We start from the raw sequence: 23,506 nt of genomic DNA, 5'->3' as shown, positions 1-23,506 counted from the left end.
ACAGAATACGTACTGCTGCTTTTTCAGGAAGTGTTGATATCTTTGACCCTGGACTCATTTTAAATAAGAATAACAGTACCTATGCAGTCAGGCTTCTGTGAATCAGTGAGATGATGCACATGAAGCCTGCACTGTGACCCCTGGCACGCATTAGAGCTCTGAGCTTGCTAATTATCTTAATCATTAAGCAAGAACCTGATGGATCTTGCAGGCTGATGTACAATGAAACAATTATTGAGTAAGACCTAAGTTCTTCTGGATAGAGACTGATCTCGTCTTCAGGGCCCTGGTGTCTTCCAGCTTTTTCACAGTAGTAGGAGTGGTCAGTATTCAAAGAGTAGTTTTTGTTTGGTGTTAGTTGGATCTGAAAACACTGATCTACCCTGGAAAGGATTGATCAGTTTTAGTTTTGGCTAAACCTTGGTTCAAATAGTAAAATCCCCAAAAAGTCTTGGCTTTTTGACAAGGAAGCACAACATTAAAAATATGATGCCAGAATGTCTATTGAATGAGAAGACTTTGAAATGGAGTTTGCTGAGTTATATCTATGAAGTGAAACCAGATCTGGTGATCAAGTCACTGAGCTGATGGAAACAAGGTCACTGTGGACACAATTGTCATTTCATTCATTGAAACAAATTAATCATATCAATTATGTAGTAATCTATTCCACCCTATCTCTTGTTTCTTTTGATGATACTGAAAGAGGATCAGAGTATGCATATCATTCTCCCAACACGTAGTTTTTTCTGAAATAGAGAATATTGTAAAGCTGTTGGGTGGTGCAGGGGTAGAAATAAGATCAGTAAGAGAGTCAAGACTATCTTAGCTTAAGTGTCAGCAAAGCCTGGATGGGGGGTGGGCTAAAGGGATCCAGGATGGAAGGCACAGCGAGGTGCAGGTGGCTGGAGGCTGGCTAGTACACAGCGTGGTTGCTCTAGCAGTAAGTGCCCTGGGGTAACATGCAGGAGATCTCACAAAGAAATCAGTAAACGATGTGGAGATTCACCTTTGTAAGCATAGACATGGAATGAGGAACACACAGGTTTAAAAATTTACAGAAAGGGACATGTTGTAGGTACTCTGTATTATTTGAATAAATACATACCATCTTTTCTGTCTTCCAGTTTTTCCAGTCTTGCTTGATAAGGACACAAGATAGAGAAAATTCTGGATTTATCCAAATGAAGTATTTTCATCACAAAATTTTTATGTGACCAAATGGTTCACAATATTCCTTTAAACTATAAGTTTGTAAAAGCATTACTAATTGACCATGATTTATTAAAAAAAAAAAAAAACATTCAGGCATTGGGTGGCTCAGTCAGTTAAGGGTCCGACTTCGGCTCAGGTCATGATCTCACCATTTGTGGGTTCGAGCCCCGCATCAGGCTTTGTGCTGACAACTCAGAGCCTGGAGCCTGCTTCAGATTCTGTGTCTCCTTTTCTCTCTCCCCCTCTCTCTCTCTCTCTCTGCCCCTCCCCCACTAGTGCTCTGTCTTCCAAAAATAAATAAACGTTAAAAATTAAAAAAAAAAAAAAAACAGGCACCATTATCTGTACTTATTTTAATTTTAGCAGAGACCCACCTTTTGTAGTGTTTAGCATCTAGTGTGTAACTTACACTTTAGAATGCAGAGTAGTGGAGATACAGAGCTGAAGTGAAGAAAAACTAAAATGATTTGTTAAGACTCTGGTCCAAATGCGCTGAACTCAGCATATCTTCTTATCACCGGTAAAGGAGGCCAAGGGGGCAAATCTATGCAGATGGAGGCTAATGCAGGACCGGGGGCCAAGGCAAACCCTCTGGTGTAGATCAAAATGAAGAAGTTGTTGAGTGCAGTGGAAGAAGGGCAGGGGTTCTGATCTGCTCAGAGGCCACTTGACAGCAGTGAGTCCCCCTGCCTCCTGGGCCAGAGGTCTTTGGGGAACTGGTTCTGCAGGCAAACCTAGGATCCAATTAGAAGTCTCGTTGTGATTCTAAGGTTTCTTTTAGTCAAATGTTTATTCCGTGGGCCTGGGCTAGAAGTACCAATAGACTTCCAGGCAGGTTTTCTAAGACATGGTGAAAAGGACTATCCCTTTTTCATTCTCTCCCTGTCCAGACTGTGCCGTACAAGCCTTTTCTGCACTGCTCATCAATCCAGAACAACACGAGCCCTGTGCAGTTCTCAGATCTGAGCAGTTAGATGCTCCCTTTTGTTTCTGAGCTCTCATTGCCTGTGATCATATTTTACACACATGTATGTTTGTGCACTTACAGAAATACACCTCCGTATTTATGCACATATGCCATGCTTGCTCTTATCCACAGAAGAAACCTGCTATCAGCAAAAGCATTAATTGTGTTTCTGTTTATGCTTCTATTCCCCAAGCTAGGGTTTTTGTTTAATAAGAAGTTGTGCCTTAATTATAAATGTTACTAAGTGAAAAATGTTTGCATTTCATATATATATATATTCATATGTGTGTATATATACATATATATATATATTTCATGATCTTTATAGCAGAAAGGCCCATGAAATATTATATTTACTTGCATAATTTTCTCTCCTTTTCCCTTGGTATTTTCACTTCAGCAATAAGGGTGAACAAAGTTATACAAGCATATGTGTTCACCCTAACAATCATCATTAATCTTTGCTTTCCTCATTCTTGTTTACTATAAGACTGAGTTAAAGTGTATCTGGACTTGCTCAAATTTCTCCACAGCAATGCTTCACATTTTTGAACAAGTAATTTCAGCAAAAGATGGCAGGAAAGGCACATGGTTATATGAATGTTTCTGAGAAAAAGACAGACATAATTTACAAGTGATAGAAAGCTGATATTTACGATGTTTCGGATTTTTTTTTAAGCTGGAGCATAAGCATTTCCAACTCAGTGGAAGAGGCAGTGGGAGGCCATGGGATTATATCCCCCCACCCCCTCCTGGGACTGAAGGTGCCCTGGAGAAACAGTCTCATGCCTCCCAGTCCAGAAAGGATGGGGGCAGGCAGGGAGGAGTGTAAGAGGAACTGGCCAGTGATTGAGGAATGATGGCTAAAATTAGTTCTGTTTCCCCTCCCTTACCATTAGCAGACAGTCTGCTTCTCCAGCTGGCTTCTCTTGAAGTCAAAAAGTTAACCTTTTCCCTGCCTTGCAAGGACAAAGCGTCTTATCTTCTTGCCCGCCAGTGTGGTTGGAGTTTTTTAAATGTGAGAAGAAAGATATGTGTAAAAAAATGTCTTATTGATTTTTCTTTTCAGATTAGGTCCAATGAAATAAATGCAAGTGCCAAATGTATGAATGCAGCGTTTTCATGTTTAATACAACAATAGCAGCTACATTTTTGAGACTTTTATAGATGGTGGCTGTGTTTTAAGCACTTTGCATGCATTATGTTCTTTTTCTTCAAAGTAACCCTGTAAGGCAGACATTATGACTTTCCCTAATTTACAATGAAGAAAGTGAACCACAGAGGTAACCTGTGTCTTCTCTTTGTCCAGTCAGGTTTCTATAACCAAATACCACAGACTGGGTGTCTTATGAACAAGAGAAGTGCATTTTGCATAGTCCTAGAAGCCGAATGTCTGACATTAGCATGGCAACATGGTCAGGTGAGGGACCTCTGCCTAGGCACAGACTTCCAGTTGTCTGGGCACACGACAGAAGGAACTCTGTGGGGTCTCTTTAATAAAGGCACTAACCCCTTTCGTGGTGGCTCCACCTCCATGACCTAATCACCTCCCAAAGGCCCCACCTACTTAGACCGTCACCTTTGAGGATGGGATCTCAACATAAGAATTTTGGGGACACACATTCAGACCACAACACCCACAGTTTCCCATTTGCTCCTGAATGATGGGACTGAGTCCCCCTGACTCCGCATCCTGTGTCCTTAACCACTCTGATGATCAGTTAAGGAAATAAGAATTTTTGAATAAATGGGCATACGAGGTAAAATTATGTCACATAGAATAAGTGCCCAGGAAATAATCTCTTGAATGAAGTTTGCCCTTGTTGTGACCAGGAGGCAAATCACCCTTCTAGAGCTTCTGGCCCTTCCCCGTACTGCTGTCCTTCAGATTTTGTGAAGGTTTGTGTCTGTGTGTCTTCACTAAAATCTAAAAGATCTAAACAAAATTGAATGTAGATGGTCTCTGCATAATATAAACTCACAGGGAACACTCAACATATAATACCTCTGTATCCATGCAGGTAGGATTAAAGATACATGTCAAAGCACAATCTCAAAAGAACACAGACTAGTCAAACAGTGAAAAACAGAAAAATTTATGCCTTCTAAGGACCCCATTTTTCCCCCCTCTTATGTGTAGAGGTAACCTTGCTGGTCAGAGTATTTTGTGAATGGCAGGCAGATGCTCTTTCATAGCTGTGAGCCCGTAAAACACCTCGGGGACTTGCTACGGCCTCACCTCCTAGGACTCTTTATGTCCGGGATGGTGCTTCAGACATTTGTGTTCTTAATGAGTACCAACCTTTGAGAAATGTTGATCTAGTTCATTGGGGAAGAGTCCTAAGTTAAGAAGGGCTGCTTCTGTTTGCTCTCCCAAGACAGGAAGTCAGGTCCCTGTACTTTGCTTCATAAAACCACATGCATCATTTTGCTTGTATTAAATAAAATTTTGACTGCATTCATTTTGCTTGATAAGTGGCATGTGACTACAGTACATAGTAATTACATGTTCCTGAAGACTACTTGGTAATTTGCACTTAATAAGACCAAAAATAATTACCCTGTACTCCAATCTAGAAAACATAAATAATCGTAAATATATGGTACTCACCATGTAATTACTTTGCCACTCCACTCAACTCTCCATAAGATTGAGCAGTTACTGAGGAAGTAAAGAATCATAACAAAATATTCTCTATTTTGCCTGATAAACTAAAGCAAGTCAATCACAACATTTGCATTTTCAGGCACATTTTCTTAGGTGCAGAATTTAAATCAGAGAGAAGATAGAAGAAAGAGCATTCCTTAGCTCTTTTGGGACTTTCTGATTTGACCTTTACTTAGTAGTGCTAGACAATTTCCATGAAATTCAAACAGTTTTCAAACCCTTTAGGAATATGACATAACCCACCTGTCCGGGATGACCTTTCCAAGCCACTTCTAATACTGTTCTCTGACTTAGTTGAAGAGTGATTAGATTTTAGGTCTCAGACATACTTATATGGCGAGGAGAGACAGAAGCAGAATTTCCCCAAAAATCTTACCTACTGACAGTTAGACTTGAGGCTTCCTTCACTCCTGATGTTCATGAAGGCTTTCCACATAACACAGGGCTCTGTGTGGTGTTTCTACCTTCCTTTATCCATGGTTCTGCACAGACTCTTCAGGCGGATCTGTAACTAGAAATATGCATTTGCAATGCACACAAGGAATCTTAGAGATCTTCCATGACTACAGAAGTGGAAGGACCTGGGTGGCTATCATAATAATTTATAGTGGCTTGGGTTTTGTTTTTGTTTTCATTTTTGTGTTTTTCTTCAAAGAACATTTGCCCCAACACAGCAATTTTGAAGTTCCTGACATCCCTTTATTACCCCCTCACCAAAACAACTTCCACACATAATAAGGATCACTGTAACCCTTGAAAGGATATGCTGGTAGGCGGGGAAAGAAGAAGGCCAAAGGAAGATCTATTCATTCATTCATTTATTCACGTGCTAAATGCAGCAAATACCAGCTGAAAACCTACTAGGTGCCAGGTGGCTAAGATATGGCAGTATAGCAATGAACGAAACAGGAAAGTTCCCTGAGCATGTGGAGCTTAAATTCTGGTGAGCAAAGCAAGCAAATGCTATCAGAACTTCTATTAATGCTCATTTGGAAAATGTGAATTTATTCCAATACTAACGATATACAAGGGAACAGTTTCAGCACAATGTGAATTCCATGTTTGCTTCTGCATGATTTCACCTATGAGAAACATTAGAACACAGAAAACCGCAGTATGCTCAACTGAGTCACATAGGACAGGAATATGCCAAATGGGTGTGCGCACCCACCTCAGACATTTGCCAGCCACCTCGGTTCTCTGAGTGTGTTATGAGCCACTTCTGCCATTTCAGCTGTCCATCTGGCTTCACATAACCCCCTTCGAGCACTTCACAAGAACTCCCAAACTGCAGTTCTCCCCATGCCTCCTTCCACAGGCAAACCTCAAGTCTTTTTCAAGGTAAGGTGACATATTTACTGCAGTGGACATGCACATCTTGAACATTTAACATAAACAACACCCCGTTAGTATGTTTATTGTTTCCATCTTTTTTTAACGTGTCACTGATGAAGCTTTTGAGTACTGGACCCACAACCCCATTTTTGCCCCAAGCCCTGTGGTTCATACCTGTAAAATTATAGGTAGCAGCCATTTTTAGGAACACATGTGTGAAGTTATGGCAGAACTATTTACAAACCAACAAACTACCAAATAAACAAGATAACTCCAGGTAATGGTAACTGTTTTGAAAATAATTAAATCAGGGAATAAGATTGAGTGGCCACGGAAACCTCTCTGGAAAGGTCACCTTTGAACTGACACCTGAGTATCAAGAAGGGGCCAGCCACACAAAACTCTGGGGCAACAGAATTCCAGGTGGAGAGGTGGGCCGTGGGGGGGAGGGGGTTAGAATTTGAGGCAGGGGATGTGTGCAGAGGTCCCAAAGCAGGAATAATCTTGGAGTGCTGGAGTAGCAAAGAAGGCAGGTGCACAAATCAGAGAGGTGGGAACAGTAGCTGGGCCTCCAGTCATATAGACAGTGTAAGCCACTGGAAGATTCATTTCACTACTGAGAGCACAGCGCGCTCCATTCACAGATGACTATGAGGTCTGGAGAAGTTACACTTCTTACACAAGGTCATGTCCCAAGCCAGAACCTAGGTCTCCCATCTTTCTGCGTGGGAACAGAATGCGTATGTAGCAATCTACAGATGAATCCTTCATTTGAACTCTGAGGAAGAAGATATTGATTGGGAAATGTTCTCAGGTTGTCCAAAAACAGAATCTGAATCCACTAATTGCTTCCTCAAGCATGATGAGAGTGGGAAGAAGTCCAGTTTAACCAGGCTCTGCCCGGTATCCTGTTTCTTTCCACTGGTAAAAGGAAAATAGACAAGACAAAATGTCAACTAAGCCATCAGAGATGTTAGCAAGAATTGTAAGGTGGCCAGTTCTGCTCAGAGCCACTGCCAGAGCCCAGATCTGCCCGGCCTGAGTAGTGCTCTCCTGAACTCTCATGATGCAGTCCGTGGATATGCGGATTGCTGTCTCTCTCCTGCTAAGTGACATCCGACAGGAGGCATGAAAATTCCCTGACAGTGGACTACAAGGTCCAGCAAAGAGCCACTAAAAGAAGTTACAGGATTTCTCTTCTTGGATGGATTCATACTTGTTTTGTTTTGTTTTGTTTTGTTTTGTTTTGTTTTGTTTTGTTTTTATCAAAGTCAGTCAGAAGACAAAAGAATAAATTTAACCTGACAATAGGCTAAATGCCACAGGGTAAATCCCTTGGCCAAAAGCAGCCTATTAGGGGTTTCATTCTACACTAAGTAAAGCAGGCGACTGCCTCTAGGGTGTGGTATTGAGTGTACTCAGTGTCCACTGTAGGTAAGAGGAGGCGTCCCCTGCGTGCACCACCCAGTAGCCTTGAGCTCCCAACACTGCTTTTTCTCCCTTGTTCCTGCCTTCTGTCAGCCAACCACCACGCCTCATTTAGGAGCTTCTTTTCTGTAGAAGCCTACGGAGGGGAAGGTGAATAGTGAGATGCTAAGCAGAGCTGTGAATCTCAGGCTAAGGTTCAAAGAGTTTCTTTCCAATCCTGCCCCTCACCCTCAGCCTATCAACTCCTGGAGCCTAGGCCAAGATCCACATGTGATTACTACTTTCAACTCCTAAACCTCTTTCTCCAAGTTCTCTATTGCCTCACTTCACATCTGCATAATCCAGAGTCCTTTCTGCAGTCACCGCTATCCCTTTATAGCTTTTCCAAAGCTATCAGTCACTAAAAAAAATTACCAAATCCTCTACTCACACAGGGTACCAGGAGACAGGACAGGTCCCCGTTCATTACATAAATCGATATATGTTTGTTGGATGTATAATCTGAGCTATATACCCTTCAAGTGCTAGAAGTTCATCTGTGAATAAGACAGACACCTGTTCTTCTAGACCTCCTCCTAGAATGTGTGTTCCTTTGGCAGTGTATCTTAAGGGTGGCCCTAAGACCAATCCTCAGAGGCTGTTGTGATGCTTATTAAAAATTCAAACCAGGACTCACTCCAGAACTTCTGAAGAAATAGTTTCTAAGGATGGACCGTTGGAATCTGCACTTTTGCAAGCTTCCCTGGAGAGTCTCATAAAAACTAAGGTTTAAGAACTGCTCCAAGGAAGGAAGGGCTGCGCGTTTTCTCCACTGTAGCAGTCTAGCTCAGGAGCTAGCAGATCTCCTGCTGGTAAGACCCTTCAAGGAGGTTTTCTCTGGGGACTCCTTGCCTTCTAGATACACAGGGCTACAAGTTGTTTGGATCCCGGGTTTGAGGATACCCAGAAAGCTCTCAAGTCAACAACAGTTCTCCAGGAGCCATGTATTTTGTCAAGATTACTTACTTTGTCCCAGACCTGGTCCTCTTTTAAAATCAGATACTCCTAGGCATGGCTTGGCAACAAACAGTGGCTAATTATGTTTATCTTGGCGGAGATAAGGTCTCTGGGTCCGTACTGTTGGTCATAGCTAACAGAGCAGAGTCCTATAGAAATGGGCGTTTGTATCCCAGAATATGTCACTAGGATGACGTGCCAGTCTTCTGGGAAGCTAGGCAGCTGTGACAGCATTAGTGTCCAGATGGGAAGGGAAGGAGGGGGGAGAGGAGGCAGAGAGCACCAGGAGGACAAAGAAATGTCTGGGAAGTCTGAGTTCTCCTACACAGCTCTGCCAGCAGCTTGGTCTGCTCCAGCGAGGGTCTCCTTAGGACACGCAGGGAGTAGACACAGTCTCCTCTGACATCCTTGGACTACACTTCTCTGCAACTTGCCCACATCACTGATCCCTTCTGCCTGGTATGGAAGGGTTTAGATTTGTGTCTTATCCAGACATACATCATTATCATGTACCCTCATTCAAGGTCCCTCACGCCAGTCCGTAAACTTCTCGAGGGCAGGGCAGTATCCATCGGTGAGTCATTTTTGCCATCCCCACACTGCCTAATAGCACTTGCACGTAGAATGTGTTGAATAAATATTTGTCAAAAGAATGAATGAACAAAAACTGAACGGATGGAAATTTATGGAGGTCAGAACCTGGCTCTGCCTGATTTATTCAGCCCCTGGCATAGCATCCCATGCAAATAGCCATTTAATACTCGTTTTTGATGATCATGAAAGTGATGATAAAACCCTGCAAGGGATGACTGAGGATAAGACTCTTTATTGCTGGTATCTTTTGTTGTAAGCTGCCTCAAATCTTTTTAGAAGTAGGCAGGGTATAAATAATAAGTAAGTGGAAAGGGCTTTAAAACCCTTGGGTCTGCTCCAGACTCTTTAGCCCCTCTTAAAACCCCAGGACTAAGCAGCCTTCTGGGGTTGGGAGGTGAAGAGAATTTTCTTTCATTCATTCAACAAATAAGTTTTGAAAGCCAGGCCATGCTTCTCTTAAGCAGTACCCTGCTCCAGGGTTTCTTGATGAAGTAACCTCTTGAGGTCTCCTTCAGGGCTATGATTCTTGATTCTGCTAGGAAATGTTGGAGATATTGATGAAGTAATATTGATAAAGTCGCCGCAGTGTCAGAGATTCAGTGAATATATGCGGGCAGTGAGTCTCAATATTCTCTCTGTCTATCTAAGTACACCGGCACCTCGTAAAATTGCTTTAACGCTTTATTTGGCAGCTGTTTATGTCAAGTCCGATCTTCTCCTAACACCCCAATGAAACCTGATGTGACCTCACATCATGTAGTAGACGTGTCACCTTGTACCAAACCCAGAACAAAGGTCTTACTTCATTTTCAAATGCATCAAAATGGGAATTATTTATGATCAGATTTACCTTTCCTGAACATTTTGCTTCTGGTGGAAGCTAAATTATACCAGCTGATTAAAATAGGCAATCAATGTCTGCCTGTCAGAGGTGTCTTAACTTGCTATATATACTTTTGGTAAATATCACAACATTATTTTAATCTGTAAATCGGATTTGTCAGGTCTGATTCATTTAAATGGCTCACATGCCCCAAATTCTCTCTGACAGCCCCGATGTGGGAGTGTGTCCTCATCTTGAAAAGGTAATATTGCCTGGGGCTTGTTGCTAGCCTAACAGAGGCAAGAACGCTATGTGGCAAAAAAATAAGAGAAAGACAGACCACCTTTCCTATAACAGGTTTCGGCAAGCATCCAACACGTCGGCCGTGAAGCATCTTTTTACAGAAATGGGAAAGTACTGACTGAGGTAGGAGAGAGGCCAAAAATAGATTATTTCTATCAACAGTACTATTGATGACGATAACAAAAATTTATCCACCAATTGCTGTGTATCTATCACGCACTGTGCTAAATAATTTATAAAAACTAATTATCCCATTCAATCCCTACAGCAACCTTGTAAAGTAAATACTAATTTATATGTCCTTGGGTTGAGAAAAGTTTAGAAACTTGCTCAGGATCTATCTCTGTCCAGACTAGAGCCCTAAATTCTAGGCATGCAACCTCTCTGTGTGGAGTTTTTATAATTAATTGAAGTTTTGGCAAAATGATGGGACCCATGGGAAACCCATTTCTTCAGGATTATTTCCCCACCCAAGCTTCCTGTGGTGTCCCCAAACCTGGCAGTACTCACATCAGTAAACTTTGCTTGTTTCCTGTTTCTCAGCATTTTAAAATGAGTAACTCCTTCTATAGTTAAAAAAAGAAGACACTTTGAATATTTGTTGTATGTAAAAATGACAAAAGGTGCCTTTTAAATGAGTTAATTATATGCCGTTTATCATGGCTTCTTTAGATGTGTCTGTGGTATATCCTTTATTTATTGTTTAGACCATCTTTAGTGGGCGTAAGAATTTAGGGGCCTCTTGGAAGAAATGACAGGGGTCCATGATGAGTTAAGAACCAGCATTTAATTGAGAAAACACATCGAGAATGCTAGAGAACACTCCAAGAACTCAGAAATCAAAGCCTCGGGTAGTGTGCACTTCTGATCATAAGGCAGTGAACCTCACTGAGTCTTCATTTACTTACTTTTCCAAAGGAGTAGCATTTTACCTACCTCCCGGATTGGCTTGGAAGACCAAAGAGGGCCATCTCTGTGGAAGTGCTTTATACATTGTGAAATATTACACAAATGCAAATAAATATAAGGTGGTCATACTATCCAAATGTTCTGATGTCCAATCATTGTATAAACAAGATTTTACTTCGGGAAGGTTAAACTACTTCAGAATCAACACCATTTTAAATTGGAGCTCTGCAAGCAAAGCCTCCTGCATGCCCCAGCAGCTGGCTTATAGTAACAGTGCTTCACTAAATTAAACTGAATTTTCTTCAACAAAAATTCCTGCAGAACAGATGCATTCACAAGTCCCCCCCAACCCCCACCCGGAGCCATCAATTTGCAAAGAAAACTCTGTTTTGCTGCTTGTTTTGTGCTAGAACTGTTATTTAAATGTAGGGTGAGATTTTCAAAATGAAATTTGACAGGTTTTTTACAAGACCTGCCTGTGTTTATGTTCACTCTCTTCCCCCAGGGTACTTCCAGTGGGCTGGGAAAGCTGCCAGAGGGGTAGGCTGGAGGTGGAAGTCTCCAGGGGATGTGAGTTTGAGGGCGAGGAAGGGAAGAGCAGAGGACGATCACAAAATAGGAGCAACAGACAGAAGACAGGGCTTTGGCATTCCTGGATGGGTGGCCAGGGGAGGAAGCCCCTTTCCCCCAGCTGGAGGAGCCATGGGACCATGAAAGGAGCAGAAAACAGGATGGTTGGGAGTGGAGAAGGGTCCTGGGAGACAAGGCTCCCTCCATCCTGCCTTGACCCCAAGCCACGTGACTCTTTCTGGGCTTGCAAAGAACCATCACCTTGTGTTCATTCCTCCCATCCAGATGCTCCTGGGCTCATCTTTCCTTGTCCCTTCGTACATCCCTGCAGACCTGCAGGTCCACACGACACCATGCTGCAGCACCCCAGACCTTTCTGGAAAGTTCTACATGTTTAAAAAATGAGGAAATCTAAACAGGTCTTATACAAAAACTATCAGTCTTATATTGAAAACTTCACATTCTGTTTCAGTGCAGCTAAAGCACAGAGAAGAAAAACAAACAACTGAATGGAATATTAAAACAATCGGGGCCTCAGTACCCTGGAGCTGCATTGGCAAACTATGTAAAGGGCAAGATAGTAAATACTTTAGACTTCCCACGTCATATGGTCTCTGTCACAACTAATCTATTCTTGCCATTGTAAGCAGCCAATGGTGATGTGAGTGTGGCTGTGTCCCCATAATACTTTATTTACAAAAATAAATGGTGGGCTTAGAACTTGCTGACCACTCCTCTGAAGTAATAACAGTTTTTTTAAGAAGTACCACTTTGACTTCTTGGTCAGTGGTAAAATGCCTGGATCACTTTCCCTTCTCCAGGTGCTTGGCGGTGAGCCTGCTGGTGTACCTAAATGAGAGTTGAGCTGACAACACTGATTCTCCTGGACAGATGTGTTCCTTCTGAAAAGAGCCATTGGAAGGTGACATGTGTGCATCTACTTTCATAGGAAAACGCTAAAGAAAGATAACTGGATGCCTAACTAATGAGGCACTTCCCCCTGCTGCCTGTGGAAAGACTGAGCTGAAGGGGCCTCTTCTCCTTACCCCTGCCACCCCCCAGTACACACTCCCAATCCCACTAGTGGGGGTTGGTCTGCCAGAAGGATCCCCCTAAAGACTCTGGCCATGACCCCAATGAAGTTTCTTAACTCACTCTCCAAGAGTTCCTTCCACCATAGTCTTCATCTCCAGAGGCGTGGGTGAGGCTCATCCTTTCCTGGCAGTTAGCTCAGATGAAACTCCAGCAAGGCCTACTGTCCAGGGGCGGAATTTTAGCCCTTTTTCTTCTCTGCCCCAATCCTTCAGAGAATAGTTTATGCCCAGGCAGGTGTGGTGACTGACTTAGTTTACTGACTTCACTTCTCAGGAGTCGAATCTCTGGTACCAGCCTTTCAACCTCCCACTCCTGCCTTTCCTCATTTGTAAGCCGTGCTCCTCAGGCTCCGTCAGGTCTTTACTCAGGGAGTAAACTAGCTAGTTTTGAGCTAGCACAAGAACTGCACGTCTTTGAAACCACAAATCACATGTTTGAGAGCGAAGAGAGCTTGCCTCGCAGGCATTTGCAAGTGCTGTGCGAAGACCAACATCTGGATGTTGTCAGCAAGCCTGTGCCTCTAGCATGGCTCTGTCTGCAAAGGAAAGTCAAGTCCCTGGAAAAATTTAGAGAGTGGGAGCAGGAGCTGAGAAGACGGTTACAATTACACCTGACCACCATTTAGTCCTAGAGGATGGGCTATTATGGTGTCCTGGGAATAGGCAGACAGCCAGAGAGGGGGGTTGTTGGTCATGAACTGATTCTCAAAGGAGGCGATTTGGTGAGGTCCGCAGACATTTTCAGTTGTTGAATCTCAGGGAGGGTGCGGTGGAGGCATACTTAATGGCGTCTTGTGGGTAGAAGATAAGAATGTTCCTTGCCCTCCCTATATCCTGCAGTTCATAAGACAGATCCCACAACAAAGAATTGTCTGGACCCAAATGTCAATAGTGCCCAAGTTAGGAAATACAGAATTAAAAGCGACCATCATTCTGAAACAGCTGTGCACTATCAGTAGTGAAATGATATCATGAGTGGATAGGCTGACTTAATCACATGAGGGTCCTCTCAGGGCAAATTTCCTTCAGGGTGTGAGGGTGTCTGGGCAGCAGAGGGCACCACGCCTGCCTGGATTGTGGCTGCAGGAAAGGGTAAGTGGATGCGAGGAAAACCTTCATTGGCTCCTGCCCCTGTGTTAAGCTGGGGGACCCCTCTCGAATTTGTTTTCTCCTTGTTTGTGGAGTTCTGCCTTTATTGAGGACACTGCCTCTTGCCCCTCTGACTCCAACCCCTAAGGTAGGAGACCCCCAAGGAAAACTCCCAGTTTATTTTGGAAACTACTGTGGGTGACGGAGGAGCATGTCTGTTCTGCGTGGAGGGAGTGATAAAGAGGAGAGACTTATGATCCTGCCGCCTGACAAAGCCTTCTGATCCTGCCAACTCAGCACCTGGTTTCTTCCCTGGGCTCTGAGGAGGCTTCAAGTGTCACCATTTCAGTGGCCCTCTGCTTGGCCTATTGAACTATGGGTTCCCTAGCTGTGTTTTTGCATCATCTTTCCAATTCTGTCTGCTTTCAGTCTAGGAAATGCTTCAAATTTCTGTCTGCTGATGTCACCTTTCTTCATTTTTCAGGGATTTGATGAATTTATTCTAACATCCCAATTGCTTTGGTCATTTTGGTGGACTTTAGAGAGGAAGGGAGGTAGATGTATAAGCTATGTCACCCTTCTGGAACAGCACCTCTGTCCCTTGAGTTAACACCAAGGAGGTCACTGTGACCCTGTCCATAGAATGTGTTGGCAGAATCCAAGTTGCAGTAAATTGAAATGATTTCTGTAAAGAAAGGCATTTGGGTTAGCCACTGCTATGGGACAAACCACCCTAAAATTTAGTGGCTTAAAACCACCATTTATTGTTCTCTCTCATGGTTTTGTGGGTTGGCTGGGTTCAGCTGGAGGAATCTAAAGAAGGGTCTGTTATGAGCAGAGTTGTGTCCCTCAGAAACATATGTTGAAGTCCTAATCCTAAATACCTCAAAGTGTGACCTTACTTAGAAATAGGGTCTTTATAGATATAGTTAAGATGAGGTCATCCTGGAGTAGAGTGGGCTTTTAATCCAATGTGACGGACATTCTTATAAGAGGAAAGAAACACACAGGGGCAATGCCATGCGATGACAGAGACAGAGAATGAATCGATGCAGCTGTAATCCAAGGAATGCCAGAGATTGATGGCCACCATCGGAAGCTAGGGAAAGGCAAGGAAGGATGCTTTGCAGAGTCCCAGAAGGAGCATGGCCCTGCTGACACTTAATTTCAGACTTCTAGCCTTCAGCTGTGAGAGAATAAACTTCTGCTCTTCGAAGCTAGGCAATCTGTGGTACTTTGTTACCATTTTTTTCCTAGGAAACTAATACAGGATCTCTCCAACAATTGCAGACAGATCTGAAGGTTCTACTGGGCTAACTGTGTTAAGAGGACTTTTTCACTCACATGGCAGGTGCCTCACGTGGGATGATAGGAACTGCTGGGAGCTGGGTGGGCATCGTTCTCTTTCTCCACTCCACCTCTCCACATCGCCAGTTTGGGTTTTGGTGATAGTCCAGTAATCTCACGTTGTTAGACTCTTTATATGGCATTTAGCTTCCCCAAGAGCATGTGTTACAGGAGATCAAGGGGGAAAGTGCAAAACTTCTTTTGACCTAAACTCAAAAGTCCTATGGCATGACTTTTTTGCATTCTTTTGGCCCAAGAATAAGTTCTAAGTCCTGCTCGGCTTCAAAGAGAGGAAACTACACAGGGACATAAATACCAGGAGAAACGGTTTGTTGTAGGGTCCTTTGTATGGACTGGTGAACACCGAATAAGGAGGCAGTTCTTCAAACAAGTTTGATTTACAAGGGCTAAAAAGGTTGGTAGAAAGTTTTCATTCGTTTTTTGATTGGAGATATTGATGAGAAAGATGTACTAAAAGTAGAAAGCTTTAGATGGTAGGAGAAATACCTCTTTCATTGTATCAGGAGAGAATCAGGGGAGGATGGGTAGAGACACATAAATGTGTGGATGAAGACTGTGATGTGGAAGTATGAATGGAAGTTTCAGGATGTTGAGAGAGCTCCCGTGTATTGATTTACAGTGTCTCTGGGTTTGAAGAAGCAAGATTATCTACTGACACTGATAACAAATGTGGTAGAAGGGAGAGAACCTGGAGAGAGTGACTTTTAGAAAGAGCCACAGTAGAAAACAGAATGGGGAAGAGACTTAGGTATACTAAAAACATGACAAAAGACCCCAACACTTGTCAGCGTAAAATAATAAACTGTGCAGGGGTAAGAGTGAAATCCATGGGGGAGCAATTATTACCCACTATCTGGCATTCTTGCTGATATGTTCTGAGTCTGCCAGCCATAATGTGAGTCCCAAACGTGAGCTAGATGTTATTTCTGAAATCAAGGTAATGGGAGCTGGGAAAATATGATCATTGTTTCATAAGTACATTTCATTAAAAATCAATATCTTTATATTTGGTAGGCCATAAGAGAAGGGTTAGTGGGTAAGAAAAATGTGAAAAAGAGTTTGCACACCTTATCCAAACACATTTAGAGAATGTCCTGCCTGTTGTTGTGGACCAGTACCCCTTCATTGCATCCAACTGTACTTGGAGTGGGAAAACAGGACCGAAGTATGCATTTTATTTTTCTGATCCAGACAGCACAGATTAATTGCATCTCATACAAACTTGAAGTCATGGCAGAGCCGTTTTGCTGTGATTGACTTCCTGGGTGTGGGTGAGAGGCAGATCCATTTTACTCAGTGTTGATTTCAGCTGTAAGTGTGACCATTTTTGTCAACGATCATGGACTGAGTTTCTGTGATTAGTCATTTAACTGAATGGTACTTGCAAGCTAAATAGAGTGTTTACAACAAACCCCTTGCTTAGGAGATGGAGACTACGTCAAATTGCATCCTATGAAAATTACATAAATAAAAATTTGCATCTAGAAGGGCCCTTCATGAAAATTATGAAGAGACTGTAGCATTTTTACGTGCATTGTATAGTAGCTTTGTAGTTGACAAATTGTAAATATAGTCCATAATACTTTACATCCCACAATTATGCATCAAAACTGCATATATGTTGCTTGTTTCATCATGGAAAGTGACAATGTTGGCAGTCACATTAATTGTTTTTCTTATTAGATCAGTGACAAAGTACCATAATGAACATAACCTTCCAGAAAGTATTCAGTGATGAAATAAGCAACAATCTAGGTCTTGGCACAGGACAGATCATGGAAAGATGGACTTGCCAATACACCTCTGCCTGAGACCCACAGCGGTACCTCTCATCTCTGCTAAGTGTCCTTGATTCCAACTCAGTCTGGAATTTCAGAAGCATTCATTCCTCTTTGTCCCATGGTTATTCAAGAGAAGATCTATATCCTCGATCCAAAGAGGAGTTACATGAGAAATTCAGAAAATGAACATTTTAATTTAAGCTCTTGGATTTGGACAATTGCCTGAAAAGGCTTTCATTCTTTAAGTAATCAGAAGAAAAGCTTCAAACATTAGGACATTCTCCTTCCTTTCAAAAAAAATTGAAAGAAATGGTTTCAAGGTGAAGTGGCCTCACAGTCAACTATGCCTGAGGAAATTTAAATTCATCAGTGCATAGACAACATAACTCACCATCTCAACTCACCATCTCTTACTCAGCAAGAGGGACAGGTGCCATTAAGTCTTATAAACTTGGAAGGATAATTGTTTCTCTGTAGAGCTGAAATCATTACAGGACTCATTTTGCCCCACTTCCCCAGGTACAATCATATTCCTTGCTTTGAGTGTAGAAATTTCACTTCTGTTGCCCTGATCCCGTTTGAGGGGGGTGGGGGTGGGGAAGAAGGGCAGTTCTCATTCTCCTCCTTCTCTGCCTTTTGCTCTTTAAAGGACAGTACTTATTCTGAAAATACTATCCCATTCCTGAAGTTACCAAACCCAACACATTACTAACAACCAGGATACGTAGGTGTTTCTCAGGGACATCCAGAGGTATATTGTAAATAGGTGTTAATTGCAATCATTACATCCGTCAGAGAATTTATGGAAAACATTGATTCATTTGTGCTTCGAATCTGCCATTATTTGGAACCCATTGGACACTGACACTGTGCTAAGCTCTACACTTTAGGATATGAACTTCCCAACACAAAGTGGGGAAGTGCTTCCTGAGGAAGAAAGCATACGCATTGTGGTAACAAGTCATTTGGGTTCATGTTACCATGGAATCACCTTAGGGTACAGTGAATGAAGCATTGAGGGAAAAGGGACCTGGGTTCCTGCAAGACCCCCCTGGTATAGAGTCCTCATTCTACCAGGGCTACCTCTGGGCCAGTAGTTCTAAAAGTTTAGTCACAGAATCACCCAGAGAGGTAGCAACCCTCTAAGTAGGTAGAGCAAGCGTCTCAAAAATTTGCATTTCAGGGTGCCTGGGTGGCTCAGTCGGTTAAGCGTCCAACTTATGATTTCGGCTCAGGTCATGATCTCACAGTGCATGAGTTTGATCCCCATGTTGGGCTCTGCGCTAAAAGCACAAAGCCTCCCTGGGATTCTCTCACCTTCCCTCTCTGCTTCTCCCCCAGTCTCAAAATAAATAAATAAATAAACCTTTTTAAAAAAGGAAAAAGACTGCATTTCTAACAAGTTCCCAGGTGATGCTGATGTTCCTTCCCTGGGGCCCCACTTTGAGAACCACTGCACAGAACAATGTAATTGTACATACCAGAGAAAAGCAGAAGTTATGCTGCCTAAGCCAGTATTATTTTGGTCTCCTTACATTCAACTGAACTTTCCAAAACCATCGTGATGAAAGAAGACATGGAAGACATGGCTTGCCCTGATGGGGGTGGGAGGGCACCATCCCACTTATGAAGACCTAGCATCCTCCAGGGCTTGATTCTGGACCAGCCTGGTGGTGCCACCTGCAGTGTTAGCTCTCTCCCAGTTCACTTCACCAGTGTTTCTTGAGTGTAGGTCAGAGATCCCTCCAAAATTACCATTAGGGAAAGGGAGAATGGGGGGCCTTTTAGCTGTAACTGGCATGTCAGGATGTGGAGCTGATAAAGGGAAAATCATAGAATGAACACCTTCTGAGAGTGTTCTGTGCAGAGCACTAGTTTTGAAGAATGTTAACAGGTGCTGTGTTTCCTGGGGTAAATGGTTTTTTAAATGATAGATGATAAAGTTAACATGTTGACTTATTTCAAGAGAACTCTAAATCTGTAATATTTTTCACTAAGAATTTCTGGAAGGGGGTTATACTGTGAGGCAACCACAACCACCACCACACCCTTTTGCTCTAAAACCAGGAAATAGTTTATTCAGAAGCATCTCAGGGGATGAGCGTTTTATCAAATACACCCATGGAAATGCTGTCTTTAGGTTCTTTGTAGAAGAATTTCAGAGCAGTGACACCCAAAAGGTAGTTCATAGACTGCCACTGGTCTGTGACCAAGTTATTATGAATCTATAGCAATATGCAAAACTGAAGGATAATACAGTATTTTGCTGAGTTCTTCTTTTCAAGTTAAGAGTGGTCTTTATTTTGAAATTATGTGCTTCCTATGCTTTTGGCGTTAAATTTTTCCTTTTCAGTGAAATGATGGCAATAGGAGAGATAATCATTCTTTATGTATGTTTTAAATTAAAAGTTGGCATCTTTATACTAGTTCTTTTGTTTTAGCTTAATTGTATCATTCTGTTAGATTCTTATATATCATCTTGTCTGAATCTAACATTTATAGATAGAGGATGTGGTGTCCTGAGGCTGATACAAAGAAAGTGTTAATAATATGCTTATTATCATTTATGTAAACTTTGTGTATCAGAAAGGGCCACTCCACACTCAGGAACTTCATGGCACGTCTATGGGCACATTAGTGCCTTTCATAACATTAATTGTAATAGGAAGCTGAAGGGTTTGCACTGTTGCAAGCAAAGCATGAAGTGTTTCGTGAATTGATGGAAAATTAGAACCAGCAGGATGCCATGTGTCCATTTCAGTATTTTGCTTCTAAGCAAATCCAAGACAGTACATGATTGATTATGATTAATTGTATTTACTTACATAGGTCTTTTTGTGGATATTTCTATCTTAACTGAGAAGGGGTAAAAATTAAGCAGACACCTGGGAATTATTTAAGATCATAGTTAAAATTTTCCATTAATCTTTCACATCACCCCTTTTACAAAATAATCCTAAAGTTAGTTCATCTTCCTGCATAAAAGCTGCTTCACCTGAAAAAAATGAAATGACTGGGCTAATTTTTTTCTGAAGTCTTTCCAACTGTAAACTTCAAGGACTCAATGACTTTACCTGGAGTTAAACATTGAATAAGGACCACATTAATTAGTGTCTATATTCCATAAACTTTCTTCTTTTTCAGTGATTTATGGATTACCAAAGCATAATAATGCTTAGGGCAGGTTAGATATCTGAAAATCATAAAATAGAAGGAAAAACATCTGCAAATAATTGTACTTTACTAAAGTACAATTGTGCAGTACTAAAAAAGTACTGCAAAAAAAGTTGTACTTATATATTAAATACTATTTTTCCATACAAATTCATTGTGTGTGTATTCTGAGATGGAGTATCATTTTTTCACATTAGAGAATTGTTTTAGTCATATATATTCACATGTAAAAGCAGATTAAAAATATTCAGCTTAATGAATTTTCTCAAACTGAAGACACTTGTATAACCAACAATAGAAATTGCCACACCTGTGCCACCTTCTAGCCATCCCCTCCCATCACCCAGGTAACCACTATTTTGACCCTAACACCATATATTATTTTTTGTTTTCATACTTTAAATAAATGATTCATATGTTATGTCTTAGTTAACGTCAATAATTTTTTATTAAAGCATAATTGACACACAGTGCTATATTAGTGTCAGGTGTATAACATATCGATTCAACAATTCTATACATTACTCAATGTTCACCATAATAAATGTAGTCACTGTTATTATACAGTGTTATTACAATATTACTGGCCATATTCCCTATGCTGTACTTTTCATCTCTATAACTTACTTATTTTATAGCTAGAAGTCTGTACCTTTTAATCCCCTTTATCTGTTTCATTTGTCCCCCGAGCCCCTTACACTCTGTCAACCACCAATTTGTTCTCTGTATTTAAGAATCTGTTTGCTTTTGTGTGTGTTCATTTGTTTTATATTTTATATTCCATATATAAGTGAAATCATTGGATATTTGTCTTTCTACATCTGAATTTTTTCACTTAGTGTAATATCCTCTAGGTCCATCCATATTGTCACAAATGGCAAGATCTCATTTCTTTTTATGGGTAATATTCCTTATATATATATATATGTATATACATATACCACATTTCCCTTATCCACTCACCTATTGAAGGACACTTGAGTTGTTTCAGTATTTCAGTATATTGGCTATTGTAAATAATGATGCATTAAACATAGTGGCACATATCTTTTTTATTTAGTTTGGTCACTTTCTTTTGTAAATGCCCAGTAGTGGAATTACTGGTCATTTGGTGTTTCTATTTTTTATTTTTTTTTTGGTAGTTTTATGGTTTTATTAACACAAATATGATGTGCACATAAACTATCTATTCATTTTCTTCGCCGCGCAGCCTGGCATTGGGATTTGTGACTCTGATAGCCAGCTGGGCTGCTCTTTCCACAATGGCTTTACGGTTCTTGGAGGAGACATTGTGAGCAATCTCTGCACAGTAAGATTTGTTGCACATCAGCAGCACTTCAAGCTCCTTGACGTTGTGGACTAGGAACTTCCGGAAGCTACTGGGCAGCATGTGCTTTGTTTTCTTGTTGCTCCCGTAACCAATGTTGGGCATCAAGATCTGGCCCTTGAATCTTCTGCACACTCTATTATCAATGCCTCTGGGTTTCCGCCAGTTGCGCTTAATTTTGACATATCGGTCTGACTGGTGCCGGATGAACTTCTTGGTCCTCTTTGTAACAATCTTGGGCTTCACCAGAGGTCTGAGGGCGGCCATGATGCCGAGTACAAGATGGCTGCCACCTCCGCAGGCAGCGCCAAGAAAGCTGGTGTTTCTATTTTTACTATTTTGAGGATCCTGTGTGCTGCTGTCCACAGTGAGTGCACCATATCTCATCAATAGTGCGTAAAGGTTCACTTTCCTCCACATCCTCACCAACATTTGTTATTTCTTATCTTTTTGATACTAGCCATTCTGACTGGTATGAGCTGATATCTCATTGTGGTTTTGATTTGCATTTCCTTGATGGTTAGTGATAGTGAGCAGATTTTCACGTGTCTGTTGGCCATCTGTATGTCTTTGGAAAATGTCTATTCAGGTTCTCGCCCATTTATTAATTGAATTGTTTGTGTTTTTGGTCTTGAGTTGGAGAAATGTATAAGTTCTTTATATATTTTGGATATTAACCCCTTATGAGATATATAATTTGCAAATGTCTTCTCCCATTCACTAGATTGCCTTTTGTTTTGTTGATGGTTTCCTTTACTCTGCAAAAACTTTTAATCTCAATAGTTTATTTTTGCTTTTGTTTCCCTTACCTGAGAAGGCAGATACATAAATATATTGCTGAGACCAATATCCAAGAGTAACTGCCTCTGGTTTCTTTTAGGATTTTTATGGTTTCAGGTCTCATATTTATGTCTTTGATCTATTTTTACTACTTATTTTTGTGTATAGTATAAGAACATGGTCCAGTTTCAGTCTTTTGCATACAACTGTTCAGTTTTCCCAACACCATTTATTAAAAATGCTCTTTTCCCCATCACATATCCATGCCTCCTTTGTTGTAAATTAATTGACCATGTGGTGTGGATTTATTTCCAGGCTCTCTATCTCATTATATTACCTATGCATCTATATTTGTGCCAGTACCATACTGTTTTGATTAATGTAGCTTTGTATTATATCTTGAAATCTGGGCTTGTGATACCTCCAGCTTCGTTCTTTTTCACAGACATTTGAGGTCTTTTGTGGTTCCAAACAAATTCTAGGATTATTTCTTCTAGTTCTGTGGAGGAAAAAAAATGCCATTATTATTTTAATAGGGATAACATTGAATCTGTAGATTGCTTTGAGTTTTACAGACATTTTAACAATACTAATTCTTCCAATCCATGGGCACAGTATATGCTTCTATTTGTTTATGCTGTTTTGAATTTCTTTCATTAATATCTTATAGTATTCAGTGTACAGGTCTTTCACCTCCTTTATTCCTCAGTATTATATATTTGTTGATGCAATTACAAATGAGACTGCTTTTTTACTTTCTTTTCCTGCTACTTCATTATTGGTGTTTATAAATGTAACAGATTTCTGCATGTTAATTTTGTATCCTGCAAATTTACTAAATTTACTGAATTTATTTATTGGTCTTGATAGTTTTTTGGTGGGGTCTTTAGGTTTTCTGTCTTTTCTTTTCTCTTCTTTTTTTTTTTTTTTTTNTGGGTTTTTTTTTTTTTTTTTTTTCTTTTTTTTTTTTTTTTTTTTTTTTGGTCTAATTTCCATAGCTAGGACTTCTAGTACTATACTGAATAAAAGTGGTGACTGGACATCTTGTTTGTTCCTGATCTTAAAGGAAATGCTTTCAGTTTTCA

General features: G+C 41.1%; 1 pseudogene; it reads right to left on the bottom strand.

The window, feature by feature from the left end:
- Positions 1–21,491: 21,491 nt before the first annotated feature.
- On the bottom strand, positions 21,492–21,947 carry LOC144231757 (large ribosomal subunit protein eL32 pseudogene; annotated as a pseudogene).
- Between the last annotated feature and the right edge of the window lie 1,559 nt (positions 21,948–23,506).

The sequence above is a fragment of the Crocuta crocuta genome, unplaced genomic scaffold (genome assembly GCF_008692635.1).
Source record: "Crocuta crocuta isolate KB4526 unplaced genomic scaffold, BGI_CrCroc_1.0 scaffold102, whole genome shotgun sequence".
Taxonomy (NCBI): Eukaryota; Metazoa; Chordata; class Mammalia; order Carnivora; family Hyaenidae; genus Crocuta; species Crocuta crocuta.
This window is presented reverse-complemented; position numbering and strand designations above follow the sequence as displayed.